This window comes from Papaver somniferum, chromosome 1, assembly GCF_003573695.1.
Source record: "Papaver somniferum cultivar HN1 chromosome 1, ASM357369v1, whole genome shotgun sequence".
Lineage (NCBI taxonomy): Eukaryota > Viridiplantae > Streptophyta > Magnoliopsida > Ranunculales > Papaveraceae > Papaver > Papaver somniferum.
This window is the reverse complement of record NC_039358.1, coordinates 55,973,129-55,993,682: the sequence shown is the minus strand read 5'-3', so window position 1 is coordinate 55,993,682 and position 20,554 is coordinate 55,973,129.

The window sequence follows — 20,554 nt, the reverse complement described above, 5'->3', positions numbered from 1 at the left end:
CAATCATTTGATGTAGTCTTAGAATGTTTCGATAATGATTATTTCAATATCTTGAAAATTGCTTTGATGCTAATAGTGTGTGAAAACGACTATTATCATTATAGAAGAATATTTCAATGATTTAAATAAAGAGTTTAGAATCTTGTAACCATCTTTGGATATAAGCATAGTGTGTTCTGCACATTGGTGTATAAGTCCAAAACCGGGAACCTGCATACAAAAAGGTTGTAGGATACTGGGTAAGTATGCGTACTCGTACGCCTACTGGCGGCAGTTCACGTCCGTGAATTTCTGCTGAGTTTGAAAACCAAAACCAAACTCATTCGGTTACCTAAAGTACGCGTACCCGTACGCATACTGGCAGAAAGTTCACGTCAGTGAATTTCTGCTGAGTTTGAAAACCAAACCAAACTCAAATCTGGTTACTTAAGTACGCATACTTAAGTGTGTTACTTTTCTAAAATCGGTTGTACATGAACCTAAACATTTATCAATAAGGAATGCAATCTTTGCAAACCGTGGCTATAATGTTCATGTATTTATTCGAGTAAATCAAACCGATTTTGCTTCAATTGTGTTCTTGTATAATTCTATGAGAATATAGCAATTGAACAACTCTTTAACTAGTTTCATTTGAGTCATTTGAACTAGATATGGTTAAGATGAATAAGGTTGATATGAGAGTAATCATATGGATAACGGTGAATATTGAATGCTTTGTTACCAAGGTAACTTGGATTGCAAACCATGATTTGAAAACTATATAAAGGAGAACTCTAGCAACTGGAAAACCTAATCCCCGCACCTCTTGTGTGTTACTAGTTGCATAACTAGAGTCGATTCTCTTTTAACCTTAGGTTTCTTCTCGATACCCTGTAGGTTAACGACTTGATGTCTTCACTGGGATTGTGAATCCCGACCCAACTATTATCTTGTAGCTGCGTGATCTGATCTTGCTGTTTCTATCGTGTTGAGTACAATTGGAATAATTGACTCGAGATTTTATATCTCCGATAGGCAACATAGAAAAGTAATTAAAACCATCTTGGTCTCATCATTTGTGATTCCACAATAACTTCTTTCACTAGTCGATTAAGATTATTGTGAGGTGATTGATAATTCTAGGTTGTTCTTCGGGAATTAATATAAGTCCGGGTTATCGATTGGTTCCTGTTCACCTTGATTTATCAAAAGACTGAACAAAAACTCTTGGGTATTTTTGTGAGAGACATATTTATTCAATCATATAGATTTTTCAGTGTGAGACAAATTTTTCAATCAAGTCTTCGACTTTGGGTCGTAGCAACTCTTAGTTGTGGGTGAGATCATCTAAGGGAATCAAGTGCGTAATATCCTGCTGGGATTAGAAACTTAAGGAGCGCAACTATACCTTGAATCAGTGTGGGATTGATTAGGGTTCAATTACAGTCCATTCCGAAGTTAATTGGTAGTAGGCTAGTGTCTGTAGCGGCTTAATACAGTGTGGTGTTCAATCTGGACTAGGTCCCGGGATTTTTATGTATTTGCGGTTTCCTCGTTAGCAAAATTCTGGTATCTGTGTTATTTCTTTTCCGCATTATATTTTGTTATATAATTGAAATATCACAGGTTGTGCGTAAAGATGAATCAATAAGTACATCCAACCTTTGGTTGTTGATTTACATTGATTGACACTTGAATATTGGTCTTTGGTACCGTTCAAGTTACTCCTCTTATATTCAATCAGGCTCGCAGATTTCTATTTGTTTATTGCGGATTGAATTAAGAGTTAGAGATATTAAACTCTTTGATACACTTTATTCTAGATTGAATCTGACTGTCTAGTTGATTCTCTAGAAAGTGTATTGGAGTAAGTCATCTCAGATTTCCAAACGAATTATTGGGTGTGGTTGTTAGACCCTCGTATTTTCAATTGGTATCAGAGAAGGAAAACACATTAAAGACCTAATAAGTCTGTGTTTGTAGCGATCTGATGACGGACAATATTGTCTCTGATAAACGCATCGCCAGAAATAATAGTTTTGTTTCTATGAAGTCTATTAAAGAGAAAGATTTGTCAATCTTGAATATAGATGAACCCATTGTTCCAAAGAAACAAACACACATTGACAAGTGTTTCCCTGACTACCTTACTGATGAGTCTGACTCAGAAGTGGAAAGGAATACATCCAAAGAGAGTTCAATGATTCTAAAACTTTTTAGGATTCGGGCTGATAATGTCAATCAATTGAAACATAAAGTCAATGTCCTTGTTGGTATGGCTAATAAGCATGTCTCTCTTTTGAAGGCCCTTCGAGAGGAAAACACCTCATTCATTGAGAAAAACCTCAAAAAGGATACTTTGAGAATTGAACATCTTTTGAGGAAACTCTCTGTTCAAGATTGTTCGAAAGAGTCCACAATACCAATTGCTTCTGTTAAAACTGTAAAAGACCCTGTCTCAGAAGCAAAACAGAAATCCCTTCATGTTGGAAATAATGTGGTCGTGTCTTCCTCTAATCAAGGAATATCCACATCACTTGGAAGGAAGAAGTCTCCCAACAATAGTGTTGAGTATGTTCCTTCTAATCACTCAAGTGATCAGAAAGTTTTTCTCTTTTGTGATTCAAAAGGTCACGATGAACAAAAGAAGAAATTTAGGTTAAATGACAATTCTGTCAGTCATCTTCAACACACCTTAGATTTAATTCTCTAAAGTGTAACTGACATTCGTATGTCTAAACCAATTGGCTTTAGTACTCACCCTGTGTATTCTACCAGGAAAGTCAGTTCGAGGTGTTCTTCAAATGTTTAAGAATTTAACAGACTTCCCAATGTTATTCGATCAAGAAGAACTCATGGTTTTTCTTCTTTCAAAAGGAGAGATAATGTTGTACATGATGTGAAAAAGGTACCAGAAGAAGGAAACTAAAATGGAGGTATGAAAGACAACATAAAATGGATAAATGAAGGATGTAAAGAAATTATCAACAGGATGTCTATTCCCTCTGGGCAAAATTCTTCAGGTAAGAATCAACACTATGCGTCATATTTTGATGATAGTAAATTTTATGATAACTTTTCACATCATAATGGTTTTCCTCCAAAGATAAAAAATAAGAGGTTTAACCGAAAACAACGTTCATTTAATGATCTTAAGGCTCATACTTGTGCTAATTAATGACAAGGTTGAAACCTCACTCTCAAGAAATATCCCGGTAGAGTGAGATACACTCAGGTATACTTGATGGAAGATGTTGCAAATTATCTATGTTATTTTTTTATCGCTCTTAGCTGGATAATCACAAACATCTATCCATTAGTATTTGTGCCCTCTTTGATTTTTTTTCTTCTTCTTTTTGTTGTGTCAAATTGGCTACTCTTATGCTCTAAGTCTCTCTTCCCTATGGATATTCAAAAAGTTTATTAAGTTAAGACTTGTGAATCTTTTTAAATAGCCAAACACCTTCCTTAATCTGTCTTCTTAATTGAGTACTTCTCGTTTTGAGTTGTTTATGAATAATGGGCCAAGCTCGTGTTCGTATGGGTATCCTTGTTACATGTCACGAACCGACTGTGGAAACCCTAATCTCGGGGTTTTTGTGAAACCATTTAAATACCAAACCCAACTATTGAAAAGTACGCATACTCCAGGCTACTTTTTGTCAAGAATGGGATCACTTTCAGGCACTATTTATTTTCCAAGAGGTTTTCTTGATAAGGGTTTTGGTCTCATACTCGAGGAGAAGGAAAAAGGGACTCTCGTGGAAGTTGATGACACATCTTCTCAATCTCCTAATAACTTGTCTGATATTGAGGATGATGAAGATATTTCTAATGAAAGTTGTTCAAAACTTTATCGAAAAGTTTAACGATGCAAAACTATTGCTTGTTAACACTCTAAAAGAGCTAGATGGGTTAAGAGCCGAATTGATTAAGGTCAACACCGAACTTGCTCTAATGAAGACACGTCTTAAGGATCGTCTCAATACCGTGTCTGAAGATGCTGTCAGTTCTGTCTGTCACAAGCTTGAAGGACTTGGAACCAGTAAAGCTTACGTACCGGAACTATGATTATCGCTTGTGATTTCTCTTTGGTTTTAGAGTTGTTTTGATGTCTAGTAAATCTTCTTTTAGAGAATTTATTTCTTGTGTTTTTATAAGAATAACTAGGGTTTGGAATAACCATTATTGTGATTACACATAGCTATGTCCAACGATTTTTATCTTCAATATTTTTAGATTTATTTATTTAAATTCTAAGTTATTTGGAAGATGATTTTTGCAATTTTAATATTTATGATTTTATTGAAAATTGTTATGGGATATGTTGTTTACGTCAGTGAACCCGTGACTGTCTCATATTTGTTCAAAAGTTATCTCTATTATGTCGGTATGAAGGTATTGATAGAATTTAGAATGAACTTTTGACAATAGAAAAGTTAAAGCCTTTTATGTCATTGTTTTGATGGAAAAAAGGATAAAACTTTTGTTTACAAGGATTATATGCATTGTGCAAATAGTGATGGAAAATAGAATGAATCCTTGCTTATTCCGCAGTATTGGTCGATCTCCGATCCACATTTTTGTGCATATACTGTGTTGCTCCGTAAGTTCTCTTATGTAGAGCATGACCAATTGAATTGATCACGTTGTTGTGGTTAATTTGGTTGTATATTCCAATTAAATTAATCATGAGTTTTCTTGTGGTTAATTTGGTTGTGTTTTTTTCGATTGCATTAATCATGGGTTCACTTGTGGTTAATTCAATTGAATATTTTGGATTCAAATTTAAGTTTTCATGTGATTTGATTTTATCCAAAAGAAATCCTTCTTTTCTTGTTAAAAGCAAGGTCGCCTTTGTTGTTCTTTCGGGAATGACATTTTATGGGGGGGAGTTCTTTTCAAACTTGTGCTTAGTTTCCAAATCTTTGTGGAGAGTGCGGTTGTGTAATATTAAAGAGGTTATCTTATATCTTTATAAACTCCTTGATGAATGCATTTAGCTTCGACTTTATGATGTCATCTAAAAAAGTTGATATGGTATTATCTTTTGGTCATGAAGTATCTCTGTGAAAATTTCATGAGGATCCCACTGGTTTTCGTACCTTTGCCAATTTACATTGACAAAAAGGAGGAGAATTAATGTGTAGTGTGATAATACAAATACATATGGTTTACGGATCATTATGTAAGGGGGAGTGGTTTTCATGTTGAGATGAAGTATTGACTAAGGGGGAGGGATACATATCACCATAGTATTGTTGTCAAAGTTGTGATACAATTGAACTTTGATGCTGTGTAATAATACTATGACACTGTATAACAATGATTAAGAGCATTTTGTTTTCTCATTGTTATCGCTACGGATCTTCAAAAACTATGATGTTGAACTTACAGCCTTTAGGATCATGTATTACTTGGAAGTGACGAAGATTTCGAGTCGCGTTGAAGATGCCAAGGAGATCAAGCATTTGTACGAGAAGCTACAATTTTTATCTATTTTGTAATCCATGTGTATTGATAGTTTTGTCATTAAAATTGACAAATGGGGGGATTGTTAGAGCACTGCTCAGTCGAACTCGCATGCGTTGCTATCTCAAGCATGTTTGTAATTGTTAGTGATCAAGACTATAAGTCTTGTTTTCTAGCCTATTTATAGATGTCCCGGATTAGGACATAGATTGTGTGGTTGAGCTTAGATTTCACGGAGTTCATCATTTGAAAACGAAGAACTACTAAGGGGAGCTTATGGAACTTCTTCGACAAAAGGTATATGGAGACTTGAACTCATATATCACTTGGAAAGTCTATTTCTACCATCTCCTATATTGAGACATAAGTCGTGTTATGATATAATTTTCTCTATACACATTTGAGATTTCGAGCTGAGTATATCTCGCTTACATATTTCTCGAAATATGTGTTGGTAAGCTTTCGCTTCAACCAAGTTCATCTTATATCATGAGAAAATTGCCGAGTAACATCTTACATGGTTTGTGTGATACAATCATTTGATGTAGGCTTAAAATGTTTCGATAATGATTATTTCAATATCTTGAAAATTGCTTTGATACTAATAGTGTGTGAAGGCTATTATCATTACAAAAGAATGTTTCAATGATTGAAATAAAGAGTTTAGAATATTGTAACCATCTTTGGATATAAGCATAGTGTGTTCCCACATTGGTGTATAAGTCCAAAACCGGGAACCTAAAGTATGCATACTTGTGGATATACAAAAAGGTTGTAGGAGACTGGGTAAGTATGCGTACCCGTACGACCACTGGCGGAAGTTCACGTCCGTGAATTTCTGCTGAGTTTGAAAACCAAAACCAAACTCATCCGGTTACCTAAAGTACGCGTACCCGTACGCATACTGGCGGAAAGTTCACGTCCGTGAATTTCTACTGAGTTTGAAAACCAAACCAAACTCAAATCCGGTTACTTAAGTACGCATACCTAAGTATGTTACTTTTCTAAAATCGGTTGTACATGAAACTAAACATTTATCAATAAGGAATGCAATCTTTGCAAACCGTGGCTATAATGTTCATGTATTGATTCGAGTGAATCAAACCGATTTTGCTTCAATTGTGTTCTTGTATAATTCTATGAGAATATAGCAATCGAACAACTTTTTAACTAGTTTCAGTTGAGTCATTTGAACTAGTTATGGTTAAGATGAATAAGGTTGATATGAGAGTAATCATATGGCTAATTTCGGTTAACTATTTGTGAACCAACATGGTGTACACGTTTAGGTACGGTTACATAAACCTAAATGAGGGTACATTTCATTTGTGTGTAACAAGCTAAGTTCGATCTAACGGTTGAGAGATATTAGCATGGTTTAATCAGGTTTTTCATCTAACGGTGAATATTGAATGCTTTGTTACTAAGGTAACTTGGATTGCAAACCCTGATTTAAAAACTATATAAAGGAGAACTCTAGAAACTGGGAAACCTAATCCCACACCTCTTGTGTTTTACTAGTTGCATAACTACAATCGATTCTCCTTTAACCTTAGGTTTCTTCTCGATACCCTGTAGGTTAACGACTTGAAGACTTCATTGGGATTTTGAAGCCAGACCCAACTATTATCTTGTATTTGCGTGATCTGATTGCTGTTTCTATCATGTTGAGTACAATTGGAATAATTGACTCGAGATTTTATATCTCTGATAGGCGAGATAAAAAAGTAATTACAAACATCTTGGTCTCATCATTTGTGATTCCACAATATCTTCTTTCGCTAATCGATTAAGATTAGTGTGAGGTGATTGATAATTCTAGGTTGTTCTTCGGGAATATAAGTCCGGGTTATCGATTGGTTCATGTTCACCTTGATTTATCAAAAGACGGAACAAAAACTCTTGGATATTTATGTGGGAAACATATTTATTCAATCCTATAGCCTTTTCTGTGTGAGAAAGATTTATCTATCAAGTCTGCGACTTTGGGTCGTAGCAACTCTTAGTTGTGGGTGAGATCAGCTAAGGGAATAAAGTGCGTAGTATCCTGTTGGGATCAGAGACTTAAGGAGCACAACTGTACCTTGAATCAGTGTGAGATAGATTAGGTTTCAACTACAGTCCGGTCCGAAGTTAATTGATAGTAGGCTAGTGTCTGTAGCGGCTTAATACAGTGTGGTGTTCAATCTGGACTAGGTCCCGGGATTTTTCTGTATTTGGGGTTTCCTCGGTAGCAAAATTCTGGTATCTGTGTTATTTCTTTTCCGCATTATATTTTTTTATATAATTGAAATATCACAGGTTGTGCGTAAAGATCAATCAATAAGTATATCCAATCTTTGGTTGTTGATTTACATTGATTGACACTTGAATATTGGTCTTTGGTACCGTTCAAGTTACTCCTCTTATATTCAATCAAGATCGCAGATTTCTATTTGTTGATTGCGGATTGAATTAAGAGTTAGAGATATTAAACTCTTTGATACACTTTATTCTAGATTGAGTCTGACTGTCTAGTTGATTCTCTAGAAAGTGTATTGGAGTAAGTCATCTCAGATTTCCAAACGAATTATTGGGTGTGGTTGTTAGACCCTCGTATTTTCAATTGGTATCAGAGCAGGAAAACACATTAAAGACCTAATAAGTCTGTGTTTATAGCGATCTGATGACAGACAATATTGTCTCTGATAAACGCATCGCCAGAAATAATAGTTATGTTTCTATGAAGTCTATTAAAGAGAAAGATTTGTCAATCATGAATATAGATGAACCCAGTGTTCCAAAGAAACAAACAGACATTGAAAAGTGTTTCCCTGACTACCTTACTGACGAGTCTGACTCAGAAGTTGAAAGGAATACAACCAAAGAGAGTTCAACGATTCTAAAACTTTTTAGGATCCGGGCTGATAATGTCAATCAATTGAAACAGGAAGTCAATGTCCTTGTAGGTATGGACAATAAGCATGAATCTCTTCTAAAGGGCCTTCGAAAGGAAAACACCTCACTCATTGAGAACATCTTTTGAGGAAACTCTTTGTTCAAGATTTTTCCAAAGAGTCCACAATACCAATTGCTTCTGTTAAAACTGTAAAAGACCCTGTCTTAGAAGCAAAACAGAAATCCCTCCATGTTGGAAATAATGTGGTCGTGTCTTCCTCTAATCAAGGAATATCCACATCACTTGGAATGAAGAAGTCTCCCAACAATAGTGTTGAGTCTTTTCCTTCTAATCACTCAAGTGATCAGAAAGTTTGTCTCTTTTGTGATTCAAAAGGTCATGACGGACTAAAAAAGAAATCTAAGTTAAATGACAATTATGTCAGTCATCTTCAATACACCTTAGATTTAATTCTCAAAAGTGTAACTGACATTCGTATGTCTAAACCAATTGGATTTAGTAATCACCTTATGTACTCTACCAGGAAAGTCAGTTCGAGGTGTTCTTCAAATGTTTAAGAATTTAACAGACTTCCCAATGTTGTTCAATCAAGAAGAACTCATGGTTTTTCTTCTTTCAAAAGGGGAGATAATGTTGTACATGATGTGAAAAAGGTACCAGAAGAAGGAAGCAAAAACGGAGGTATGGAAGACAACTTAAAAGGGAAAATTGAAGGATGTAATAAATTATCAACAGGCTGTCTATTCCCTCTGGGAAAAAATCTTCAGGTAAGAATCAGCACTATACATCATATTTTGATGATAATTTTTCACATCATAATGGTCTTCCTCCAAAGATCAAAAAGAAGAGGTTTAACCGAAAATGACGTTCATTTAATGAGATTAAGGCTCATATTTGTGCTAATTAATCACAAGGTTGAAATGCTCACTCTCAAGAAAAATCCCGGTAGAGTGATATGTACTCAGGTATACTTGATGGCAGATGTTCCAAAATATCTATGTTAGTTTCTTATCGCTCTTAGCCGGATAATCACAAACATATATCCATTAGTATTTGTGCCCTTTTTGATATTTTTTCTTCTTCTTTTTGTTGTGTCAAAGTGGCTACTCTTATGCTCTAAATATCTCTTCCCTATGGAGATTCAAAAAGTTTATTGAGCTAAGACTTGTGAATCTTTTTACATAGCCAAACACCTTCCTTAATCTGTCTTCTTAATTGAGTACTTGTCGTTTTGAGTTGTTTATGAATAATGTTCCAAGCTCATGTTCGTATGGGTATCCTTGTTACATGTCACGCACCGACTGTGGAAACCCTAATATTGGGGTTTCTGTGAAACCATTTAAATACCAAACCCAACTATTGAAAAGTACGCATACTCCAGGCTACTTTTTGTCATGAATGGGATCACTTTCATGCACTAGTTATTTTCCAAGAGGTTTTCTTGATAAGGGTTTTGGTCTCATACTCGAGGAGAAGGAAAAAGGAACTCTCGTGGAAGTTGATGACACATCTTCTCAATCTCCTAATAACTTGTCTGATATTGAGGATGATGAAGAGATTTCTAATGAAAGTTGTTCAAAACTTTATCGAAAAGTTTAACGATACAAAACTATTGCTTGTTAACAAAAGAGCTAGATGGGTTAACAGCCGAATTGATAAAGGTCAACACCGAACTTGCTCCAATGAAGTCTCAATGCCGTGTCTGAAGATGTTGTCAGTTCTGTCTGTCACAAGCTCGAAGGTCTTGGAACCAGTAAAGCTTCCATACCGAAACTCTGATTATCGCTTGTGATTGGTCTTTGGTTTTAGAGTTGTTTTGATGTCTAGTAAATATTCTTTTAGAGAATTTATTTCTTGTGTTTTTAGAAGAATAACTAGGGTTTGGAATAGCCATTATTGTGAGTACACATAGCTATGTCCAACGACTTTTATCTTCAATATTTTTAGATTTATTTATTTAAATTCTAAGTTATTTGGAAGATGATTTTTGCAATTTTAATCTTTATGATTTTATTGCAAATTGTTATGGGATATGTTGTTTACGTCAGTGAACCTGTGACTGTCCTATACTTGTTCAAAAGTTATCTCTATTATGTCGGTATGAAAGTATTGATAGAAGAGAGAATAAACTTTTGACAATACAAACATTAAAGCCTTTTATGTCATAGTTTTGATGGAAGAAAGGATAAAACTTTTGTTTACAAGGATTAAGTCTATTATATGCATTGTGCAAATAGTGATGGAAATTAGAATGAATCCTTGTTTATTCCGTAGTATTGGTCGATCTCCGATCCACATTTTTGTGCATATACTGTGTTGCTCCATAAGGTTTCTTATGTTTGAGCATCACCAACTAAATTGATCATTCTCTTGTGGTTATTTTAGTTGTTGCTCCGTAAGTTCTTATGTCGAGCATGACCAATTGAATTGATCACGTTGTTGCGGTTAATTTGGTTGTGTATCCAATTAAATTAATCATGGGTTTTCTTGTGGTTAATTTGGTTGTGTTTTTTTAAATTGCATTAATCATGGGTTCGCTTGTGGTTAATTCAATTGAATATCTTGGATTCAAATTCATGTTTTCATAACACGGGAAAGTTGCATGCTATAATCGTCATTGATTGATCCCAAGACAATGACGACTTAATAGAATCATCATGGTATTGACCTCCTGACAATGACGACCCTTTTGTTGTATTGTTGCGTAGTGTCTATGATTCGACCACTTGGAGCAATTAATAGACAAATCTAAGAAAATAAGTAGTTTACTGAGTATTTTGAGCTTCGGGCTTTTCATTTTGAGCACTGATTCTTCATTTTTGATCGATAGGATCTTCTTTAGCACTCTCATTTTGAGCTTCCATAAATCATTCATTAGCAATATAACTTGCACCATATCAGATATTACCTACGAGAAGGTGACATATAAATCAAATGGTCTAATAACCATTAGTGATAAAAAGATAATTGAATTAAGTACAGGCTTACACATACCTTTTCCATGGATGAAAGTAAATTTGCGAGAAATACCTCAGGGAAAAGAGGAACCTATATGTTAAACAAAAAGTTACGGTTTAATAGAGTTTTTGTTTCTTTTACTAATGTTTTGAAATCAACCATATGAAATTTAAAAAACTTCATTACCTTGGTTGTAATCAAGATACTCCGCAAGGTTCCATACAAAGTTTTCCATAAATTTCTGTACGTGTAGGACCCATAAATAAGCCACGTATATAACTTGAGATGATGTGTATGCTATAATCTGCAACAACAAAAAAAAATCACTTCAAGTTGTACAATATACAAGAAACTAGTATCTTTGGGAAGCTCAATTTGAAACCATTATTTAGCGTACAAAGCCAAACCCAAAACACAATGCGACTCTCATATTATATCACTTGAAAATTAATAAAAATGGTTCTTACTGCTACAATGACAGCTGCAAGCACGTGGTCCAAATATCGGAGCACGATGTGCACCACCGTGAAGGCTATCACGGTCAATGACATAACGCCCTCAACTGTAAAATCAAAAAAAGTATTATTTATAGATTAAAGATCAAACAGAGACCAAAAAAAATGATAAAAACTTTAAGGATCTAGCTTTTCACCTGGAACGTGTCGTACCCTGGCATGTGGTCATACTTTGGAATCCCTAGCGCAAAGCGACATGGTATATTGTGTGACTCAAATGTCGATGGTTACCCCCACCCCACCCCATGTGAAGACTCTAAATATCTATAATCACAAGATAAAAAAAGCAAAATATTAACTATAGTGAACAGATGACTGTATATATAACTGACAAACTTCTTAAAATACAACATTTGATAAGTATACAATGACTGTATCACCATCAGCCTTGGTCTCAAACACATACTGAAAGACATATGTGTTTTTTTTTTGTCTATTTTGATAGGCCAAATACCATTAATCTTCAAGATGGCATGTTCTAATATTTTTTAGGTTTTGATACATATTCATTTTTGTTATAAACAAAGATAACTAAGACTTGTCCTGATATTATCAAAATTATTACCATTTTTATTTTGATATGTTGCGTAGTAATCTTTAATTTGAATTTTTTTATGAATAGTATTATATATATTATTACCAAATATATATATATATGGTCAATCAACAAATTTCGATTTATTCAAATCAAAATCGTGATTACAAGAATAACAAAAACATCAAAGTACAAGATAATCAAAACCCTAATACAGATGAAGATATCAATTACAAGTAAATCGCGAAGAGAAAGAGCCGTAACTGCAAAGATATCCAATTTTTTGTAAATGTAATAGGGAAGGATGATAGTATAATCCGAAATCTTTCCGACCATTTGATCTAATTTTCTTCTTGATAAGAGACGCTTCTAGAAGAAAAGAGTAATTTGTCAAAAATCTTGTAGATCCAAACGAACCCGGATGCCCTAAATCTCTTGGATTGAATATGGATTCAAAGCAACACTGTGTCGAAGTCGATGTTCTTGACTCGAGAATAGAAAATCACGAACCAACGATCAAGGTTTGAATAAATCACCCTCAAAGCGGAGAGAAACTCGTCCAAAATGACGAAGAAAAATCGCTCCAAATAGGGAAGAAATATGTCAAAAGACATCAAAAACATTAAAATAACTGATTTAATTCAACTAAAACTTATAAGGAAGAAGAAATCTTGCTCAGATCTGGTCCAAAAAGGACCAAATCTGAGTATGAGGCAAGATTTTTTTTCTAAAAGAAAAGATGAAAGGAGGGGAAAGAGAAATAAAAAAAGGAGAAAAATGAGCATGAGAGAAGTATTAAATAAATATATTTATAAAAGCTTAGATACTTTCTCATATAAGAAAAAAAAAATCTTCCGCATAAATGAAATGGACGAAGGGAGTATTATTTAATCATTCTCTAAAATATCATAAGTCTGGTTTCTTAATTTATTGCACCTATACTAATATTTGTCACTTAGACTATAATTCGTTATGATCCACATATCTAGTCAAATTAATGAGATTAATTATCTAGAATATGATCTACATATCTAGTCAAGTTAATGGGATAAATTATCTAAAAAATGAAAAACACTAAATTGATGGGTTGATTTGCTTTTAAAAAGACTAACGATATTATCATCTCAAATTCATATACCAAATAAGAAAATACCAAATCCACCCAAACCACATTTAAACATCAAGAATCAAATGATTGAGTACGGATTCGAAAAATATATAAAAAACTGAAGATTATAAATTTGCAAGAATAGTGAATTGTTAATCATATAATCTTCACAATTCATTCATAAAACCAAAAACTAACAAAGTACCAAAATCAACGCATCACAGGGAAAGCGAAAGTATGAATAGAAGAATACTTTGGCTCTGGTTTTAAGAATTCTGCACAACTTCCGGTTAATATCCCTATCAGGATTTCTAAGCATTTCCCTAGTCTCCCTTTCAGCATATATTGCTGCTTTTATGTTCATCATTACACTACCTAATAAAAATATCAAAATTAACAACAAACCAGTGATAAGTTTGATTATAGGTGATAAAAAATTAGGGCATTAGGAGGAATCTGAGTGTAGTTTTACTAAAAAAAATTAGAAACCCTAAAAGTGAATCATATTTGCAAGAAAGAAATTATGGGTGTGAGTCATAACGGAGCTTACCAAAATAAGGAAGGAGTTAGGTTTATTTATTTGGTGAATATGGGTTTCATTGGAGATCAAATGATCAAATGAATATATGATTCGAAAGAAAGAGAAAAGATGTATCTAGAAAGAAGGGGGTTAGAGATGATTTTGCACTTCAAAGTCTAGAGTCTTTATATCCTTGAACAAGAGGTGGAATAAATTTCTATAAGAGTTGAGTCACGCACTGCAATCTGTATTGAATCTATCGGCTATTTATCAAAAAAAAAAGAAGAAGAAGATTTGTATCCACTCATCCGAGTCTTACTTGGCTGAGGGTATAGTGATATAGTAAACTTCGCTAAATTAATAGCGTTGGGATCAAAGAAAACTCATTTTATCGAAATTATTAATTTATCAAACTAAAATTTAGCTTATGCAAGCTTAGTTAGGATCATAGGGTTTTATTATCTTAACGAAGTTATTAATTTATAGCGTATTAACTTATCAATGAGTTATTATAATTGCCTACTCGTTTTTAATCATAGATTATCACCAACCGTGGAATAACAACTAGATCAGTGCTATCCTCTAAATTCCTTATATCACTGGATACGAAAGTTCCCGCGCTACCAGATTCTATTCACCCAAACCACCTAGTAGTAGATCACTCAATGTGTAATTTAGTTGAATGTTTTATCTTTTGTGAATTTATAGGTTGATCCTACTAGTTAGACTCTTAGATCAAGGTCTACTTTTTAGTGTTGTTTATACACACAATCGCTCCACAGAATCCCACTGCAAGGTTTTGTGTTCTCTACTTGTGTACAAGTGATGAGTGCCAAATAATGTATATATTTATCCCTTTTTGTTGGCATTTAACTCATCTTTTGTGCATTAATTCTACATTTTATCCCATATTCTGTATTTTCATTGTTTTCAAGAATAAATATTTTTCTTAATTAATTTTGCATTTTTAGGTACCAAATAAAGTCTGGATGATTTGCGGAGCAGAAAAGTAGTGAAAAGCCGGAAGAAATTACGCAAGGAAGACGCAAAGAATGGAGCGCACGTCCAAAAAGCTAGGAATGGGCTCAAGAAGGAAGAATTGTTCTTAAAGAAGATATGGGCTTGGCATACCCAAGGCCCAAAACCCTTACCCAAACCCATTTTCTATATCCATACCCGCCTCCATTCTCAGCCGTTAGATCGGATCCATCTCATCATCCAATGGTCGCTTCTTCATCGTTCATCAAAATCTGAAGTCCCTGCAAAACACCATAGTACCTAAATTCCAAGCCTTCAGATTAGATCACATTTAGATCCTACGGTCGCTTCTTTGCCTGCTCATCAAATCTCGATACTTCCGCTTAACACTACAGCACCTAACCTCGATCTTCGCCGTTAACTTTGTTGTATTTCACAATCCAACGGTCGAAGTGATTCATCTCTCATACCATCGTTAGATCTACCAACCATCTTCACATCCAACGCGTCTCCTCGATAGACATCAAAGTTTGATGAACCCGCTCAGCACCTTAGCCATCGAACCCATCGACCTCAAGCCAAACACCCTCTTCTTCCCAAATCATTTTCTTTCCCCAAAACTTCTTCTCCACCACCATACCGCCTGCAACTCCACTGCCACCACCATCTCTTCCATCACCACCTCGAGCTTCACCATCTCCATTCTCTCGACCAAATCAGAGCCATCACCATCATCCAGCTCCCTAGTATTTCCCTTTCTTGTTCTTAGCATCAACCCTAGGTGCTACAGATAAGAAAGAGAAAAGCTAGGGCATCAGTAGACGCAATTGGGAGCAGTTCGAGCTGAGGAGGAGCAGAGGGAACATCAACAGGGCATGGGTCGAGCAGAATTCACACATGGGTGAGAGAATTTGATTTTCCCCAAATCAATTTAGGGTTTCTCAAAATTAGGGATTTTGTTGTAAACTATAAATAGGAACTGATGTAGGATGTTAAAACTTGTTCTTGGTTAGCCGAGATACCCCCTAATTGGGTTAATTTAATTCTCAAGGTTAATTTAATTTCACTGTTAATTTTTAGGGTTCTTCATTTGCTGCCACTGTCCAAATTTCAATTCCATACTTTATTGTTTAATTCCATGTTTAGGTTAGTTTTAATTTCAAATTCAGTTAATTTCAATTTTCAATTTTATTCTTAGTGTTTGCTGTTAATTGTCTGTGTTACTGTTAATTTTATTTTGTAAATTTTGTTAATGTTTCATTGTTTAATCTATATTAGGATAGTTTAATTAGAATGTTGCACTGTTTAATTTCACTGTAAATGCTCCTGATTTGTGTATGTTACTATGTTGTCTCTGTGATGTTTACTGTTTTGTGTGAATGTTAGGCTAAAGCCTTTGAAGCATTGGATTGATTGAGCAGTGGGGAGAAACTAGTGCTCACTAGTGACTGTGAGCAAACTGGTTCTCTTCCCACTCTAGTTGTATGCCTAGGCTCTCTTGTTTTGTCAACTGTTAGCTTCTCAAATGTTAGGATTAGTTTACTGTTTTGTGTCAATGCTAGGTTAGAGCCTTAGAGCATTGAGTTGATTGAGCAGTGGGGAGAAACTAGTGCTCACTAGTGACTGTGAGCAAGCTGGTTCTCTTCCCACTCTAGATGAATGCCTTGGCTTTGCTTTGTTACTTCTTCTCCTCCCTGCCCTTGGCTAACAGCCTTGGTTTATTTGGTTTTGTTTCCTGTTAACTGCCACTGTTACCATTTGTTTCATTGCTGCTCCCTTGCCTTAGGCTAACTGCCGTTGTGCCTCATTGCCACTGATTTTTGCTTCTTTCCCATGATCATTGTTAGTTTGTTTCACTGCCATTGTTAATCCTTTAGTTATTGTTCCCTATTCTTCCCTGTTCCTCATCTCTGTTTGTGTTCTCTTTTATTCTCTTTCTTTTGCTATCTTTTGCTCTTCTAGTTTCTCTGTTTTGCTCCCCATTAGTCCATTGAAGCTCACTGTGGCCTAAGTGCACTGCTGAAGCCACTGCTGCTCTCCCTTTCCCTGCTGAGCATCTGCTGCTGTGCACTGCTTCTGCTCCTGCTGTGCCAATCCACCACTGCTGCTGCTGCTTCCTCTCCAAGGCCCAGACCACAGTTCAGGTTAAGGCCTAAGGCTCAGTTCACTACACTGAGCCCAAGCCCAAATTCCAAATCAAAGGCCCAGTTCACATTACAAGGCCCAGTGCAATTCCAAAGGCTAAAAGCCCAGGTTTATAGCTAAAAAACCTAGCTCTAGTTCACGGCCCAAATCATTCAAAAGCCCACTGGGCCTAAAGCACTTCATCATTACAACAAACCCATTAAGCCCAACAGTTCCAAAGGGTATTCATAACCCATTGGTACCACAACCCTTTGATACCTAAAGCCCAATAGCCAACTAGAACCCAAATAGCTAGAAACTCCAAACACACCCAGTCTCTGTGGATCGACCCGTACTTGCACGAGTTACAACTGACGACCGTTTACTTGCGGTATTACTGTAGGCCCGTTTCATTTCACTCAATTTTATACGCTTTCCCGGGTCCACCAAGTTTTTGGCGCCGCTGCCGGGGACCATTTTGCATTTAAATATAATATCTTTGGGCCCACCAACAAGTTATTCGACGATTACTTATCTCCTAACTTAATACTAGCAATAGATTGAATCAACAAATCAATTTAGTTAGCCGCCTAAAAAATCTATCAATCAATCATGAATATTCATATAGTACAAACAAACGATAATCATATGAAGAACTTCAAAGTAGATTGATATAATAACTCAAATCTTGTTGACAACTTAGAATTCATCCTCAATCAATAGGTGTTTAGCTACTCATGGATGTAGAAACATCCATGTTATACATATGAGAAAAGTTTAGAGATATCGTTACGACTGAAGAACCGCTCCGAAACCCTAGCTTTGATATTTCTCCTCTCCAAGAATTACAATTCCGTGATCCCTTGATTTGATGATATTTCACATAACCTAATACCTTTTTATAGGTTTACATTGCTTGGCCTTCACGTATTTAGTTCGGTTCAAGAACCCGACCCAAAAATACGAAATATCCCAAACGTGACCTTAGGCCTTCCAAGGTATTAATACACGTTTTCCTACTTGCTAAGTACGCGTACCTGGTCCGCAAACTTCAAATTCCAGCAGAAATTTTCGGAATTAAGTATGCGTACCCGGTATGCGAACCTTACTGTCTTCGGTATTCGATAAAAATTGTTTTGGCCACAACTTCTTCATCCGAACTCGGAATGACCTCATTCTTTTTGAATTATTTTTTATCTTTCAATTCTATTCAAGATGATGATGAGAAATCCTTAATTTGAATGAGTGAAGATCGGTCTTTGGCCCTTCTCTTGATTTTGAGCGTTTTGCTCCTTTTCGTCGCACTTCTTCCACTTCTCGTGGACTTGGGCACTTGGATAATTGGAATACTTCTCTCCATAGCTCTTTTCAGAACTTTGTCGCTCCTTTTTGGATGATTCACCTAATAGAGTAAAATAAGAGCAAACAAGAGTAATAATACGAAAACATGCAAGAATAATAGCTAAAATAAGTATGGAATGGACACTAAAATCATATGAATTATGCACTTATCAAATTCCCCCACACTTAGCTTTTGATAGTCCTCGATCAAACTAAATAAAACTAATCCAAAATACAATAACTCCATCTTGTTGAGAAAATGGTTATGAAAATGCGGGGATCTAACAACCTCACCCAATTTTTTCGATTAGCAATCTGTATGGACTAACTCCAATATACTTTCTAGAGAATAAACTAGACAGTCAGACTCAATCTAGAGAATAGTATATCGAGGAGTTAATATCTCTCTCACTTGATTTGATCTTTACTCAAGCAAATAAGAATTTGCGAGTCTTTATCAAATATAAGGATGATAATCTTGGACGGTACCAAAGACCAATATCCAAGGATCAATCAATTTCCAATCGACAACCAAGGTTGGGTTTCACTATTGATCGATACAACGCACAACCTTTGATATTTCAATTATATAACAAAATATATTGCGAAATATAAATAACAAAGACACTAGAAGTTTTGTTAACAAGGAAACCGCAAATGCAGAAAAACCCCGGGACCTAGTCCATATTGAACACCACACTATATTAAGCCGCTACAGACACTAGCCTACTACAAACTAACTTCGGTCTGGACTGTAGTTGAAACCTAATCAATCTCACAATGATTCAAGGTATAGTTGCACTTCTTACGTATCTGATCCCAGCAGGATACTACGCACTTGATTCCCTTAGCTGATCTCACCCACAACCAAGAGTTAATACGACCCAAAGTCGAAGACTTTAATAAACAAATTTGTATCACACAGAAAGTATACAAATATAGATAAATTTTTCTCCCACAGATAAACCTAAAAGTTTTGTTCTGCCTTTTGATAAAAATCAAGGTGAACAAGGGCCAATTGATAAACATGACTTATATTCCCAAAGAACAGCCTAGTATTATCAATCACCTCACAATAATCTAAATCGTATGGTAGCGAAACTAGATATTGCGGAATCACAAACTATGAGACGAAGAAGTTTGTGATTTCTTTTTATCTTTCCCTGTCGGAGATATAATCTCAAGTCAATTATTACAATTGAACTCATACGATATAAAATGGCAAGATCAGATCGCTCAACTACAAGATAAGTAGTTTCGTCTGGCTTCACAATCCCAATGAATTCTTTCAGTCGTTAATCGACAGGGTCTCGAGAAGAAACCTACGATTAAAGGAGAATCGACTCTAGCAAACCAACTAGTATCACACATGAGGTGTAGGGATTAGTTTTGCACAGTTGCTAGACGTATACTTATATAGTTTTCAAATCAGGGTTTGAAATCCAAGTTACCTTGGTAAAAAAGCATTCAATTTTCACCGTTAGATGATAACCTGATTTATCCAAGCTAATATCTTTCAATCGTTAGATCGAAACTTAGCTTGTCACACAAACATGAAATGTATTCATTTAGTTTTGAGTAACCGTACCTAAACATGTACATTGGTTGGTTCACAAATGGTTGACCAGTGGTTAGCCATATTAGTGCTTTCATATCAACCGTATTCATCTTTCTCATAACTAGTTCAAATGACTCATAAGAACTAGTTCAAGAATTGTTCAATTGCTTAGGTCTTTATACATAGACACAATTGAAACAAAATCGGTTTGATTCATTTGAATCAATTCATGAACAATATACCCACGGTTTGCAAAGATTGCATTCCTTATAATTTATTGTTTTAAGTCCATGAACTACCGATTTGAGAAATAACCAGCTTGGGTACGCGTACTGGTATGCGTACCTTAGCTACCGGATTTTGAGTTGGTTTTAGTTTCCAAACGCAGCAGACTTCTTCGGGTGAAAAAGTTCCGCCAGTACGCAAACTAGTACACGTACCTAAGGTGACTGGTTTTTGAGTTCGTAAACTTCAAACCCAGCAGAATTTCACGGACGTGAACTTCCGCCAGTATGCGTACGGGTACGCGTACCTAACCTGTCTCCTTAACCAATACTGCATGCA